This window comes from Canis lupus, chromosome 17 (genome assembly GCF_048164855.1).
Source record: "Canis lupus baileyi chromosome 17, mCanLup2.hap1, whole genome shotgun sequence".
NCBI lineage: Eukaryota > Metazoa > Chordata > Mammalia > Carnivora > Canidae > Canis > Canis lupus.
In genome coordinates, this window is record NC_132854.1 from 37,341,951 (window position 1) to 37,356,452 (window position 14,502).

Sequence of the window (14,502 nt, forward strand, 5' to 3'; positions counted from 1 at the left end):
ACTCCAGGACCACAGCCTGGGCTGAAGGTGGCGCTAACCGCTGAGCCACCCGGGCTGCCCAGGGCACACAGTCTTTTGACAAGACTAACTGCTCCCCTGCTGCCTTTATCTGGAGTGCATGAGTCAGTCTTGCTTGGGGCTTTGACATTCAGGGATCAATTCTTTTTTTTTTTTTTAATAATTTTTTTTTAAATTTTTATTTATTTACGATAGTCACACAGAGAGAGAGAGGCAGAGACACAGGCAGAGGGAGAAGCAGGCTCCATGCACCGGGAGCCCGACGTGGGATTCGATCCCGGATCTCCAGGATCGCGCCCTGGGCCAAAGGCAGGCGCCAAACCGCTGCGCCATCTAGGGATTCACGGATCAATTCTTGATGAGGACAGCTAACATTTCAGTTTTTTTTTTTTTTTTTTCCCCATGAGCTGAACTTTGGTGAACTTAAAACAATTTTTATTCTATAGTGAAGTGAATTTATATATATATGTATATATATATGTGTATATATGTGTATATATGTATATATATACACGTATATGTATATATATATATTTCAAAGCAGCAACAATTTGTTATATATGTAGAATCTTATGAATAAGCAAATACATCTTTTATCCAGTTTTCCAAAACATTTTTAGAACTGACTTAAGATAATGGTAATTTAACTTGAATTGCTTTTGAATGCAATATAAAATCATTCTTTTCTTATGATTGCTTGATTCTCGATTTCAAATTTGTCTTTGTACGTAATGATCATCTCTCTAGTTTTGGAGTTTTTTTTTTTTTTTTTTTTTTGAAATGAAACAGGTGGATTCGTAAAGCCTGTGGAAAATGTACTTAATTTTACATGATCAGTTATCTATCAAATATCAGTTAAGGTTTTAAACAGTGAATAAACAATTCAATGACAAAACAAAATCTCGTATTATCTCTAGAAAAATGGCAACTATGTATTAATATAAAGGTCAGCTAGAATGCCAGTGTGGAAATGCTACCTCTAAGGCTCTATGAGTTACTAGGTGTGGGACTTTAGGAAAGCATTTTACTTAAGCATGCCTAGGTTTCCTCACCAATAAAAATGTACTTAGCATTGTTGTAGGTGTTCTATGACTTACAGAGATACTGCATCTGAAGCATTTAGCATGTTACTTGCCATATAGTTAACATTGAATAAGCATTATTATTTGTCTATTGCATACCCACAGACAGATTTGGGAAGGAAGGTGGCTGCATAGTGAGTTGCCTAGCTTTATTTTTCCTGCTGCCGAAAATAACCTGATAGGTCCAAGAGGGTACTGAAGTTAACTTCTATTGGGAGAACTGATTGTGAAATTTTCAGGAAATTTGGGAGTTGGTTGCAATTATGTTGGTACCTTGAAATAGGCTATGATGGGATTATTTATACCAATTATTCTCAGAAGGCTGTTGCTTATAAACATTTACTGCAATAATGCTAAAATTAGCTTGTTATCCAAATCAGTAGTGTTCTCCTCTTTTGTTCTACTGATCACATGTAAAGGATCCTTAGACAAATTATAGAAAATATTACATTCATCAAAAAAAAAAAAAAAGAGAGAAGAAATTGGAAATTTGGCAGTTTATGATATTACCTGTTTACCAACAGCATGACCCGGAAATTCTACTCCAAGGTATTCGCCAAAGAGAAATGAAGGCATATATCCATAAAAGAATTGTTCAGGAATTTCCCAGCAACATTATTCATAATGGGCAAAACCAGAGTTCTGACAACAGAAGAGTATAAAAATAAATTTTATATTTGTACGAGTGAATACTATCCAATAATAAAAAGAAATGAATTGTTGATGCATAAAACTGAGTTAAAGAATCTCATAGAAGTATGAGATTGATTGAAAGAAGCCAGACAAAAAAAGAATTTGCAGCAGATGACTATTTATATAAAGATTAAGACCAGATACAAGTGATCTATGGGTGAGAGAAATTAGAACAGTTGTTGCCTTTGATGACTGAGAGGTGGTGGTGGTCGTGGTGATGGTGGTGATTGATTGGCAAGGAACATAACAGGAAATTTTGAGGTGATGGAAATATTCTATATCTTCAAGTGGCTGTTGGCTACGTGGATATACACACTTATCATATTTTATCAAACTGTGCACTAAAGATCTGTACATTTTACTCTATATAAATTATATATCAATAAACAAAAGTAAAGCAATATAATAGAAGATAAGAGTAGATAGGGGTGATGACTAAATTTAATAATTAGAAAATAAAGTTTGGAGAATATGTATATTTATATGAAAAAAAGGTAATAATTAAGTGTATAATCCATCTAATCTTTCAGTCACTATATATTTTTTTAATTGTGGGGATCCCTGGTTTGCTCAGCTGTTTAGTGCCTGCCTTTAGTCCAGGGTGTGATCCTGGAGTTCCAGGATTGAGTCCTGCCTGGAGCCTGCTTCTCCCTCTGCCTGTGTCTCTATTTCTCTCTCTGTCTCTCTGTCTCTCAGAATAAATAGATAAAATCTTTAAAAAATATGTATAATTTATAATTTTTTTTTTAATTGTGTGACCTTGGACAACTAACTAGACTTTAAGAATATTCTGGTTTCTAATCTGCTAAAATGGGATTAAATATAATATTTACCTCAAAAGCTAGCTAGCTAGATTAAATAATTCATCAAAAGAATTTAAAGTGCCTGGCATTTAGTAAATGCTTAATAAATATAAATTCTTTTGTAGCTATTTTTATTATTAGAGGATATATATATAATAAAACTCAAGGAGAATACTTACTGAATTTCCAGCTCCATCTCATGAAAGTGCCAGAAAGAATGAAGCAGGTAAATAAAAAACTAATAGATTAAATTTCCCCTGAGGTGAGTGAGCACTTGCAATCTTCAAAATGAAAGGACCCAGGAAGTGCAAAATAAGTAAGAAGAAACAAACATAATCACTTTTGCTGCAGTTTCAATTTTCAATTAAAAAGAGAAAGTATCCCCCAGAAAGAGGGAAAGTGATAGATTACTTTCAATAGGCAAGAGACGAATTGTCATCATCCTTCTAACCAGCAATAATGTATATTCTAGAGAACAATGAATTTGTGGCTTCTAATGCATGTGGAAAATAGTTTCAAATCTAGACTTAAATCTAGGGTTTGAAGAATAAAATCATAGGCATTTAAGTACTCAGAAATTCACTTCTGACATACTTTCCTTTTCTAGGAAAAACAAAATCTTTAGTATCTTATATTTAGCATTAGTAATAAATAATGAAGATGAGAATGGAATTTGTGGGCAGGAGAGAGGAGTTAATTTACTTCATTGCATACATCTCTATATTTCTAAAAAATCTTTTTCACTATGATTACTTATTACATTAGCAAATATATAACTTAGGTAAGTTAAACAAAAACATCATATATGTATCATTTCCCTTTTTAAAAAAAATATTTATTTTTTTAATAAAAAAAATATGGAGAGGCAGAAGGACAGGGAGAAAATCTCAAGTAGGCTTCCACTCCCTCCTGATCTTAGAGCCTGATGCGTGGCCCGATTTCACCACCCCAAGATCATGACCTAAGCCAAAATCAGGAGTCTGACACTTAACTAACTGAACCACCCAAGCACTCCTTTAGGCTGTTTTTTGGAAAAGATTTATCTATGTTGTTTTGAGTACCAGTAGTTTATGTTTTTTATAGCTAAGCAATAATCCATTGTTTGAATATGCAAGTTGTTATCCATTTATCTGTTAATGAGTATTAAGGCTGTTTCAGGTTTTGGCTATTATGAATTAGTGTGGTCTAAAGACCCTCTTATGAATAATTTTGAGAATGTATGTTTTCATTGCTCTTTGATAAATAGTCTAAAAATGACTTTTCAGGCTCATAAGATACACACATGTACACAGAATGTGCACACCATATTTTAATGCAGTAACAGCATGTTATTTTGTTATAGTATTAAGGAATGACAAACAATTTTCCAGAATATTTGGAGAATATTTTCCTCAGTAGTGTGTGAGAGTTCCAGATCCTCCACAGCTTTACCAACATTCTGGTAGACTTTAACTTGATGAATTCTGGCTCATTGTAATTTCAATTTGCATTATTCTGGTGATCAAAGATGTTGAGAGCTTTTTCATGTGTTTATTAGTCATTTGTATATCTTGTTCTGTGAAGGTTTAGTTCAAGTTTTGCTCATGTTGTATTTTTTATAATTGATTTTTAGAAGTCTTTTATATATTGTGGATATATATGCAGAATATGAGTCATTTTCAAATATATTTAAGGAAAATAGTTTTTTTGTTTGTTTACTGTGGCTTGTCTCTTCATTTTTTCTTTTTCTTTTCTTTTTTTTTTTTTTAAGATTTATTTATCTATATGAGACAGAGAAAGAGCACTTGCATGTGTGAACAGTGGTGTGGGGGCCAGGGGAGAGACAGAATCTCAAGTAGACTCACCACTGAGCACAGAGCCAGACTCAGGGCTTAATCTCAAGACCCTGAGATGGGGACCTGAGTGGAAACCAAGAGTTGGACACAACCTACTGAGCTGTCAGGGTGCTCCTGTCTCTTTGTCTTCTTAGAGATATTCTTTTATTACCTGAGAATTTTGGTTTTGACAGAGTTCAATTTTTAATTTTTTTCTCTTATATCAGTGTTTTTTTTTTTTTTTTTTTTTTTGTAGCCTAATAAATCTTTCTTTACTCAGGAAAGATTTATTTCTATTTATTTCTTAAACCTCAGGTTTTGAGGTGGAAATATTCTACCACTCTAATTATTTTCCCCTTCTTAATGATCATCCATATCTACCTTTCTATTCAAAGAATGGGATATGACAAATTCAAATAATCAATGAAAGCACCTTCCTACTAGAGATGACTATACAAGTGTGGTTATTCCAAAAGATTGTTAAAATTCCAAAGCAACTCCAGAATGTTTTAGTAGGTTATGTTTTTGTGGAGGACATTATATTTGAGCTATTTCCCTCAGAAGGAGAGAAAAACATATTTAAGTCCAAGTCAAATTTTATACAAACCATGTCGATATAAAACCCTAAATACACATCTGGTCTTCTGGGAAACTCTTTCAACTTCACAGACTAATGTTATAGTCAAAAGTTACAGAAATTTTGGGATGCCTGGGTGGCTCAGTGATTGAGCATCTGCCTTCAGCCCAGGGCGTGATCCTGGAGGCCTGGGATAGAGTCCTACATCGGGCTCCCTGCATGGAACCTACTTCTCTCTCTGGCTGTGTCTCCACCTCTCTCTCCCTCTGTGTTTCTCATGGATAAATAAATAAAATCTAAAAAAAAAAAAGTTACAGAAATTTTAATTTATCAAGTGTTTTAAGGCAATGATTATTCAAATACAAACTCAGGTCTATTTTGCAGAATACATACAGTTGTGCTACAGGTCTAAATTTATACTAAAATATAAAAACACAAACTTTCTTGGCAACGTGTTTTTTTTTTCTAATTATGTATAGATATAAGCATTTTATAGGAAAGCATCCTGCACTTTCAAAGTGGTCCTTGATTTTGTGACACAAGTAAAACATTTGAGATTTTTAAAAAGATTTTATTTATTTATTTATTTACTTATTTTAGAGAGAACATGCACATAGAAGAGAGAGCGCAAGTGGAGGAGGAGCAGAGGGAAAAAGACAAGCATACTCCACTCTGAGCACAGAACAGACTAAAAGGAATGTGATCCCATGATCCTGAGGTCATGACCTTAGCTGAAACCCAGAGTTGGATGCTTAACCGACAGAGCTACCCAAGTGCCCCCACATTTGAATTCTTAACTGAAAATTGCATTGCTCTTTAGCATATCTTTATACTTTCAATTGATGGTCAGGTAATACAAAAAATAAGTTGAAAAGTGCAATCAGTGCTCCAAAACTTAAGAAAATCAATTTCCAAATGTTTATCTTTCTTACAATTTAAAACTCTGGAAGTAAAATACCATTCTTTCACTCCTATGTCATATGTATTTTTAATATGTAAACACACATTCTGTACATTTGTTTTCTGTAAGTAAAGTATTAATGGGCAAGGGCACCTGGGTGGCTCAGTCGATTAAGTGTTGGACTCATGATTTCTGTTCATGTCATAATCTCATGGGTTGTGGGATTGAGCCCCACATTTGGGGCTGTATGCTCAGTGGAAATCTGCTTGAGATTCTCTCTCTCTCCTTCTCCCCTCACTCTACTTACTCACTCTCTCTCTCTAAAATAAATAAATCTTAAAAAATATTTAAGTATATATGATTAAGTTTAACACTGGTGAACAGTCATGCTCTATTGTTCTGCCCCAGATTTCTGAAAAGCAGCCAAATAGTATGTCATCCCAAGGCCAAGATTGTTAAAATAATATATTTTCCCAAAATCAGCTAAAAACTGTAAGTATGAATGTGCCTGAAGTTGGTTCACAGGGATCCCAAGGAGAATGTGTGGTCCCTGACTTCTGTTTTTATTTGATCCTGAAATTTAGGGGTTTAATTTTTTTCTTCTTATTTTACTTGTAATAATTGCTTTTTACAGTTATTCAATAAAAATTTCAATTCATAACTTTGTATTTTGAAATCTACACAGATGCAAGATCCTATTTATATATGTTTAGTAAACCATGTCAGGATTTTCAGGTAGACCTTAATCAAGGACGCTTATATTAAATTAAGCCAGGCACTCCAAAAAGAGTGTAGAAAATCTAAGCAGTTGCTGAAACAACTCTTATTTGTAAGCTGGTTGAAATCATTAAGCTTCTTTTTCTTATATTGTAGGCCAGAGAGGGCATATGCTGAGATATGGAACCTGGTATAGTTTATTCTTGGCTTAGGATATATCAGCTTTCATATTTTTTTTCCCTTGAGCATGAAATACTCAGTTTTTAAAGGAATTTTCAGAATCATAATATTTAACTTATTCTGCATATCACAAAGAAGGAATGACAGCAATCACCTTAATTTTCAGGTGTGTATTCCATGTAGCATAATATATAAATTACTTGGTTAGACTGTTGTCATACTTATTCTAAAAATAAGAATTTATACTAGAAAGACCAAATATTAACTGCATTTATTAAATAATACAAGAGCAGGGATGATTTGGTAAGATTTAGTTTTATTTGCTACATTCAAAAAATGTGTTCTACATATTTTGCTTTTAGTTACTTATTTCATTACATCCATTCTTTTTCATCTCTTAGATAAAGGAGAAATAGCAAACACTATATAAATTAAACACACATGCAAGGAAGAAACAGATTGCCTAGGGACATTAGGGAAGACTTCAGAGAGCCTTGAGTTATGACCAGAAGGATAGTAGGCTTTTTCCAGATGGACAATGCAGTTCTAATTATTCTTTTTACTCTCCCCTCCAGCTGTTTTGTTTGTGATTTTTGTTTAAGGTGTTGACTCTTGTATTTGTAATATTTTTTTCCCCTTCCCACATAACTGTGCATTTGGGAAAAAGGTTACTGCCAACAATCCTTCATTGGTTGGTCCAGATGCCCAAAGGGTGAAGAATTTATGGAGACTTTTCTTTTAGCCATGACAGAGGCAAGTTTATTACTATAAACTTTCTCAAACCCTATTTGGCAAAATACCTTTCTCTTATTGCTATTAAGTATCCCGTGAGTATTCATTATACATGCAAGAGTGTAAGGAAGTAAGCATCTTTTTAATCTTATATCTAAGGAAAATAACTTCTAGTATTCTTTCTACAACTCTTAAGTATGTAGAAAAAATCATAATCATGAAATATCCATTTCATGGAATTTTCCTGAGGCAAAGTAGTAAGTAGCTAAATCACCGCTCCTCCACTTATTTTTGTGTACTTTCTTGGCCCCCAGTTTAATCGGATTTAATTCTTTAGCCTTAATTGCCATCTCTTTTTTCAATGGTTAAGTTATATAATAAAATGTGTACAATTTCTAATGAATTACACATAAAAATAACTGTTCTATATCTCATATTAAGACTGTAGAAAAAATATACTTCCAACTCTTAACATGGAGAAGTACATATTAAATACTTGTTAATGTGCATTAAATATAACCTTCCTACAAGATGTGATTCCATTTCAGCAAATCATGTTCGTGGAAAAAGTAATATGGGATTCAAACAATTAAATAGGACTATTAAATTGCAGCTCACTTATGTGCTGTATTTCATGTGCTTTTTTGTAAAGAGTTTTAATCACAGAACATGTAAAATTATTTCTAACCAACTGACAAGGAATCTGAAATTAAGGTAGAAGAAAGACTTTTTACTTAATAGATTTCCGATTAAGATTATTGTTTCTTAAGGAAGGCATTATGCCTAACTGACGGATTTGTGTGCTAATTTTGCAGACAAGGTGCTTGTGTTTCTGTGTTTGCAAATTGTAGAAGAAAAAATAAACTAAGAAAAGTTTTCCATTTTTAATCTTTTAAGTATTTAATAATTACTTGTGCATTAATTGCATGGAATGCAGTTTACCTTCTGAAATAGGTGACTTAGTTTAAGCATCCAATGAATAAGGGTTAAAAGTACAAATTAACTTACTTTTGTGTGTTAGTTGAATTTGTATTGGCCTACCTTACCCCTGACAATGTTGAAGTTTACCTGAGCCTTATGATCTTGGAAAATAACAGTTAAGAAATACCTTCCCCCATGCCTCCTCATTTGGTGTTCTGGGAAATCCCTACTACAAATAACTATTCCCATGCAACTTAGATGAGATTCATGGATAGCACTCTTGCTTATATATTGACAAGGCTAGACATAGACCCTTCAAATTCCTATTCCTTGGCTTATAAATGAATAGATAAACTGTGCTACTGAGCAATATGGACAAAATGCTTGGTAACCTGACTTGACCCAGGTTTAGTGTTTTCCCTTGGTCCCTGAACTTTGGCTCCTCCTTTATGAGTCCCTCCTGAGAATCAGCTCACCTCACAGAAAAAGATTTCCTGATCAGCTGTCCGAGTAAGCCACCTGCTCAGCGTCCCACTTCTGCGCAATGAGTTCTTTCTAGCCTTGTTTACTCATTCCTATAAATAAAATTCATTTCTGCCTGACCTTTGACAGGTTTATAGATGTTTTAGGTTCAGAGTATTTTCTCTACTGTCACAGTCGGTCTCCCTCGATTGCAACAGTGTTTTTTCCTTACCTGAGTCTGGATTTGGTTTTAATTGATAATCCCTTTTAAAATTATGATTAGTTTCTGACTTAAGTTAAGAAAAATTGTTACAGACAATAATTCATGCAAACCCATCTGTACAAATCAGAAATAGAATTAGGATCCCTCTCAAATTTGAGAGTTTAGCTTACATATTTTTAGGAAGAAAGAGAATCAGAATAATTTAGTCTTCATTTTATGCTGGCCTAGGTTTCAAAATAGTCAATTATATTCAATTTACTATTATAACTATCTGAAAAAGCTAATCAAGTATCATAAAATTGAAGTAGAAAATGAAGCAAGCTCAAGACTTTTACTTTGCACGTTAGGGTAAAATTCTGGTCTAAATGTGCACCTTGAGAAAGCTAACATGCTTTACTTCTTGAAAGGAAAGTTTTAGGTATAATCAAAGGCTCATCTTTATGTAGGGTGTGGCAAATCAGGGAAGAAGATATCTGGACAATTTATTTTTTAATTTTTAAGAGTTTTATTTATTTATTTGACAGAGAGAGAGAGTACAAGGAAGGGGGAGTGGCAGGCAGAGGGAGAGGGAGAAGCAAGTTCTCCACTGAGCAGAGAGCCCTGTGTGGGTCTCAATCCCAGGACCCTGGGATCACGACCTGAGCCAAAGGCAGACACTTAACTGACTGAGTCACCCAGGCACCCCATGGACAATTTATTATATTATATCCCAAGTACCTAGCCCAAGGTGTGAAGTATAGTGTATAATGACTCAGTATTTATAGAATAAATTTGTTCTTTTTTTATGGTATCTTTTTTGACACAAGTGTATTTGATTTTTTATTTTAGTTCACTCAAAAACATGTCAATTCTCGGAATAAGATTGACAAAAGGAAGTATGTACATATTTATTCATTGAATAGAAGAAAGGGGATGTTAGGAATATGAGAAAGTGACATGTGCATGTATTTATATCACTCATATTCAAGTTTAATAAGCAACTCTAAATTTTATGCTTTGTCATCTTGAGATGAAATTTTGCATGGCATTATGCATTTTCTGGTCATTTATTTTTTTTATTTTGAATTCATAAACTAATGTTATTATATACTTTCATGTGTATATAAACTAATGGTATGGTAGTATATTGTGAGTTAATAAATATAAGTTAGATTCTAAAAATCCAATCCAATATAAATCACAATTTAAAAATCAGACTCAAAATCGGTTTCTTGAGATCTACAATCTTGACCCTGAAATTTTTTTTAAAAAGTGTAACATGATAAAGTCTTTGTCAGCTTGAGTGTTGGCCACTCTTGGTGTTTTTTTTTCTGTCTCAATGTGTACCCTTCATCTACATTCCCAAATTTTAGGAAATAGGCACTTTTGGTGATACTATTTATATAAGGAAATTTATTCTGTTATGCACATACTTATGTTACAATAGCCCTCTCCCTCTAACCCATTTCTTATTCTCTCCCATACTATACTGGGTTGATGGTGTTGCCTCAGAATTCATTTCCATTAGGAACCTTATAACATGACCTTTTTTGGAAATAGGGTCTTTGCTAATGTGATCAAGTTAGATGAGGTCATAATGAATTAGGATGAGCCTTGAATCAATATGACTGTTGTCCTTATAAGAAGAGGGAAATTTGGACACAGAATCACAGACATGAATTCAGAAAATCAAGGATTGCCAACAGCCATCATAAGCTAGAAGAGGCAGGGGAGGATTCTTCTCTTGAGATTTAAGGGAGAGTATGAGATATTTATCTGGTCCTCTAGCCTCTAGATGTATGAGAGAATAAATGTCTGTTCATTTAAGCTACCCAGTTTGTGCTACTGTTACAGTAGCTACAGGAAACTAATATATTCTATACCCAAAAGAACCTGTGTGGGTATTTAGGATAGGAATTTTGTAAAGAAGACTAAAAAGAGAGCTGTAGGAGCTCAAATCACTCACAGAGTACCATATGCTTCTAAGGGCTGACAGTGAATGTTTTTTGTGTCTAAAGGGTGGCATCACTGATTCCTTCTATTAAAGGAGAACAAAGTTTCTTATTTTTTAAAATAAAGTCTGACTTAGATAAGATAGCAATATAAGCTGTAAGATATACAAAAATAGTTAATGACTTAAAAATGATGGAAATAACATGTCCCACTCATGTAACTGTTTAAAGTAGGTGTTCCTGGTTGGGAGACTGTTCTCCAAATCTAGGTTCAGGGATCCAGGTTCCTTTTCCTGTTTTGTTGCAACATCAACACAAGGCTTCAAAATCACCATGGAAGGGAAAAGAATGATACTATAGGAAGATTTTAGTAGGTCAGATTTGAAAGTGATACACATTTTTAGTAACTATATTTCAAAGCCAGAACTCAGATTGCATTGTTACAACCAGGAGTCTGATAAAAGATCTGGAGAATTGTTCATATCTTATACCCAGCAAATAGACAAAGTGAGTTTGGTGAAAGTTTGGTCATAAGTTCAATTCACTTCAATAAATAATTACTGAGTAATCATGGTGGGTCAGGAATATGTGCTGTCAGTCTGTAACTAATGAGTTATTAGGGGATTGTCTATAATTCAGAATTCATAATAATGTAAGCCAAGTTTAAATGGTTCTTAATATATTGATATTAAATATAAGGTTGATATTTTCTATTTTTATTTGTATTTAGGTTTTAAATATTAATTTAGCTTCACTGATGTAGTCTTGATATTTAATGTTAATCTTTTTTTTTAATTGTTATTTATTTATGATAGTCACAGAGAGAGAGAGAGAGAGAGAGGCAGAGACACAGGCAGAGGGAGAAGCAGGCTCCATGCACCAGGAGGCCGACGTGGGATTCGATCCCGGGTCTCCAGGATCGCGCCCTGGGCCAAAGGCAGGCGCTAAACCACTGCGCCACCCAGGGATCCCTAATGTTAATCTTTTATTCATTAAAATGTTCTGAAATTTAGGCAGCTGGGGTGGGACCAGCAGGAGCTGGGGAGTCAGCCCCTGCAGTATTTGGGCATAAAGTTTGGAGAAGGAACTGGGCTCAGCAGGGTCTTGATACAGAGTGACAGGATTATCATTTCAATCTCTTGCACTTAAATTAGGAGTTTAATAAAGAGGCTACAGAGATCAAGATGTTTTGATCAATGGATTTATTTTTGGCTATCCTGGACAAAAATGACTGGAGCAAGATGTATGTTTTTCTCTCTGTCTCAACCTGTCTCTCCCTTCCCTGCTCTAGAAATTGTCTTTGCAGCCCTATATCTTAGAAGTTAAAATGCAAATAAAAGTGAAAAGCCAAAGTGTTCATTGTTACACATTTTTATCATAGTTATAATGGAAAGTAAAACATCTTTTATTCAAACTGTAATTGAAGGCTGAGTTAAATTTGTGATTGTAGTTTACCCTGAAGTAAATGGTAATTAAACACAACAAATTAAAACAACAAAAACAAATAGTGTGTCTAAGAAATATGTAGTATGGGGGGTAAAAAAGTCACCACTATCATATTTCCGACTATATTAACTGTTAGTACCTATCTGAATCTGTTGCTGAAATTTGTCATCATCCAAACTTGAAATTGCCTAGGTAGAAGTAGTTTGAGAGACAATGGGAATCACAGCAATCCCAAGGAGAAAAGTTACAATTCTTGTTATCTGTTATCAAACAGATGGACAAAATGCTTGTTACACTTTGCAATAAAGCCATGTATCTAACATGATTGTACATTATGAGATTTAATAGGGAAAATTCAGGATGTCAGAGTGGATTGTTAGCTTTTCCCCTTCTTATAGATTCGGTAATATCCTGTAATAAGGATACAGACCGGAGTTAAAACCGACTCATTGAAAAGGAAAGGCATACTTTTTGCCCCTGGCCAACCTCCAAGGATGGCTGAGAATATAATAACCTGGAGCCCTGTTTAGATATAAAAGCTAAATTATTTAACAAAAAGCCTGTTAGTGTTAGCAGAGGTAAGGAAGTCTGAACAAAAATTGGCAATAAGATTGAGTTATGTGAGAAGCCTGATTCCCACAGGCCCTTTCCATGAATCTCCTGTTATGTACTACCAGGCAGACCCAAGAGACAATTATTTTTATGGTAGAAGTGCAGATAGCAGGGAGAAGTGCAGATTAACTGTGCCTCCCCATGCTGAACCATTGTCTCAAATTGTCCAAAGCAGCTACCTCAGTAGAGGTCATTAAATTAAGGGCTAGGGAAGTGAACATATAACTGAGAATTGTTGCTAGGAAACACATAACTCCAAGTTCCAGCTCTAGAATCCGGAAACATGGCTTAACACAATATCTGACTTTAAGGGAGTTGCTTTCCCAGTGTCTGGGATTAAGAGATGATGTTTGAATTTCCACTTAGGAATCAATCCTCTATTCATCACTTGCTCTTCTCACACAGAAATGAAGACATATACACCCAAACCTACAGGAAGTGAGATGATGCAGAAAATCAGGACCCAGAATAAGCACTTGCCAATTTCCTCCCAGGTGTGGTCATGGATAACACTAAATGAGGGACTCCTTTAGAGGCCCAAACCAAGAGGCAGGAGAGGCTGGGGTACAAGTAATAAACCAAGAAACTTTTTTTCTGGAAAAATATCTAGGAGGGTTGCTCATGGAGAGGTGGGGTGGGGAGATGGAGTAACTAGGTTAATGGACATTAAGGGGGGCATGTGATGTGATCAGCCCTGGGTGTTATATTATATCTTGGCAAACTGAATTAATAGAAGTTAAAAAAAAAGAAACTTAAAAAATATCTTGGAAACATCCCACTACAGGGAAAAATTCTTTCAAACAGGATATGAAGTAAGGAGCAATGACCACTTGACTTTGTTTCCAATTAATTATTTCTCCAATGATTTTTTTTTCTGTTGTAAGATCTTTATCCTCCATTTTATCCAGAAATATCTAAACTTTGCAGTTATGTGAAATAAAATATTTCCTTAGGTTTCAGTCAAGGTAGGTTGGCTTTTCTTTTAACCAATATTAAAAACTTTCTTAGAATGGAAATTCTGTTCTCTGATCTTTATGTTCCAGAGAATATCTTTGTCTTCTAACTTAATTAAAAATTTAGTAACATCCTTTAGTCAAAATTGCATTCTTTCTGATTTTTAAAGATATTTATACTTGGTCTGGAAAGCCAGGAAGATGTCTGTTTAAAATTTAATTATTGTTGCAATATAGAGGACCTGCTTTAAAAAATCTGGAAGCCTTTTATATCTATTTTTTTCCTCCTTGAAATTCTGAAATAGTTTTCAGGAATGAATTGTTTATACTCATCTTGGTTGGCCTTCTGTACATCATTTGAAATTAAAGACCTCTGTCTTCCTTCAGTTCAGAGAAATTCTTGATTAATTTTTTTTTCATTTTTTACCCTGGTTTTA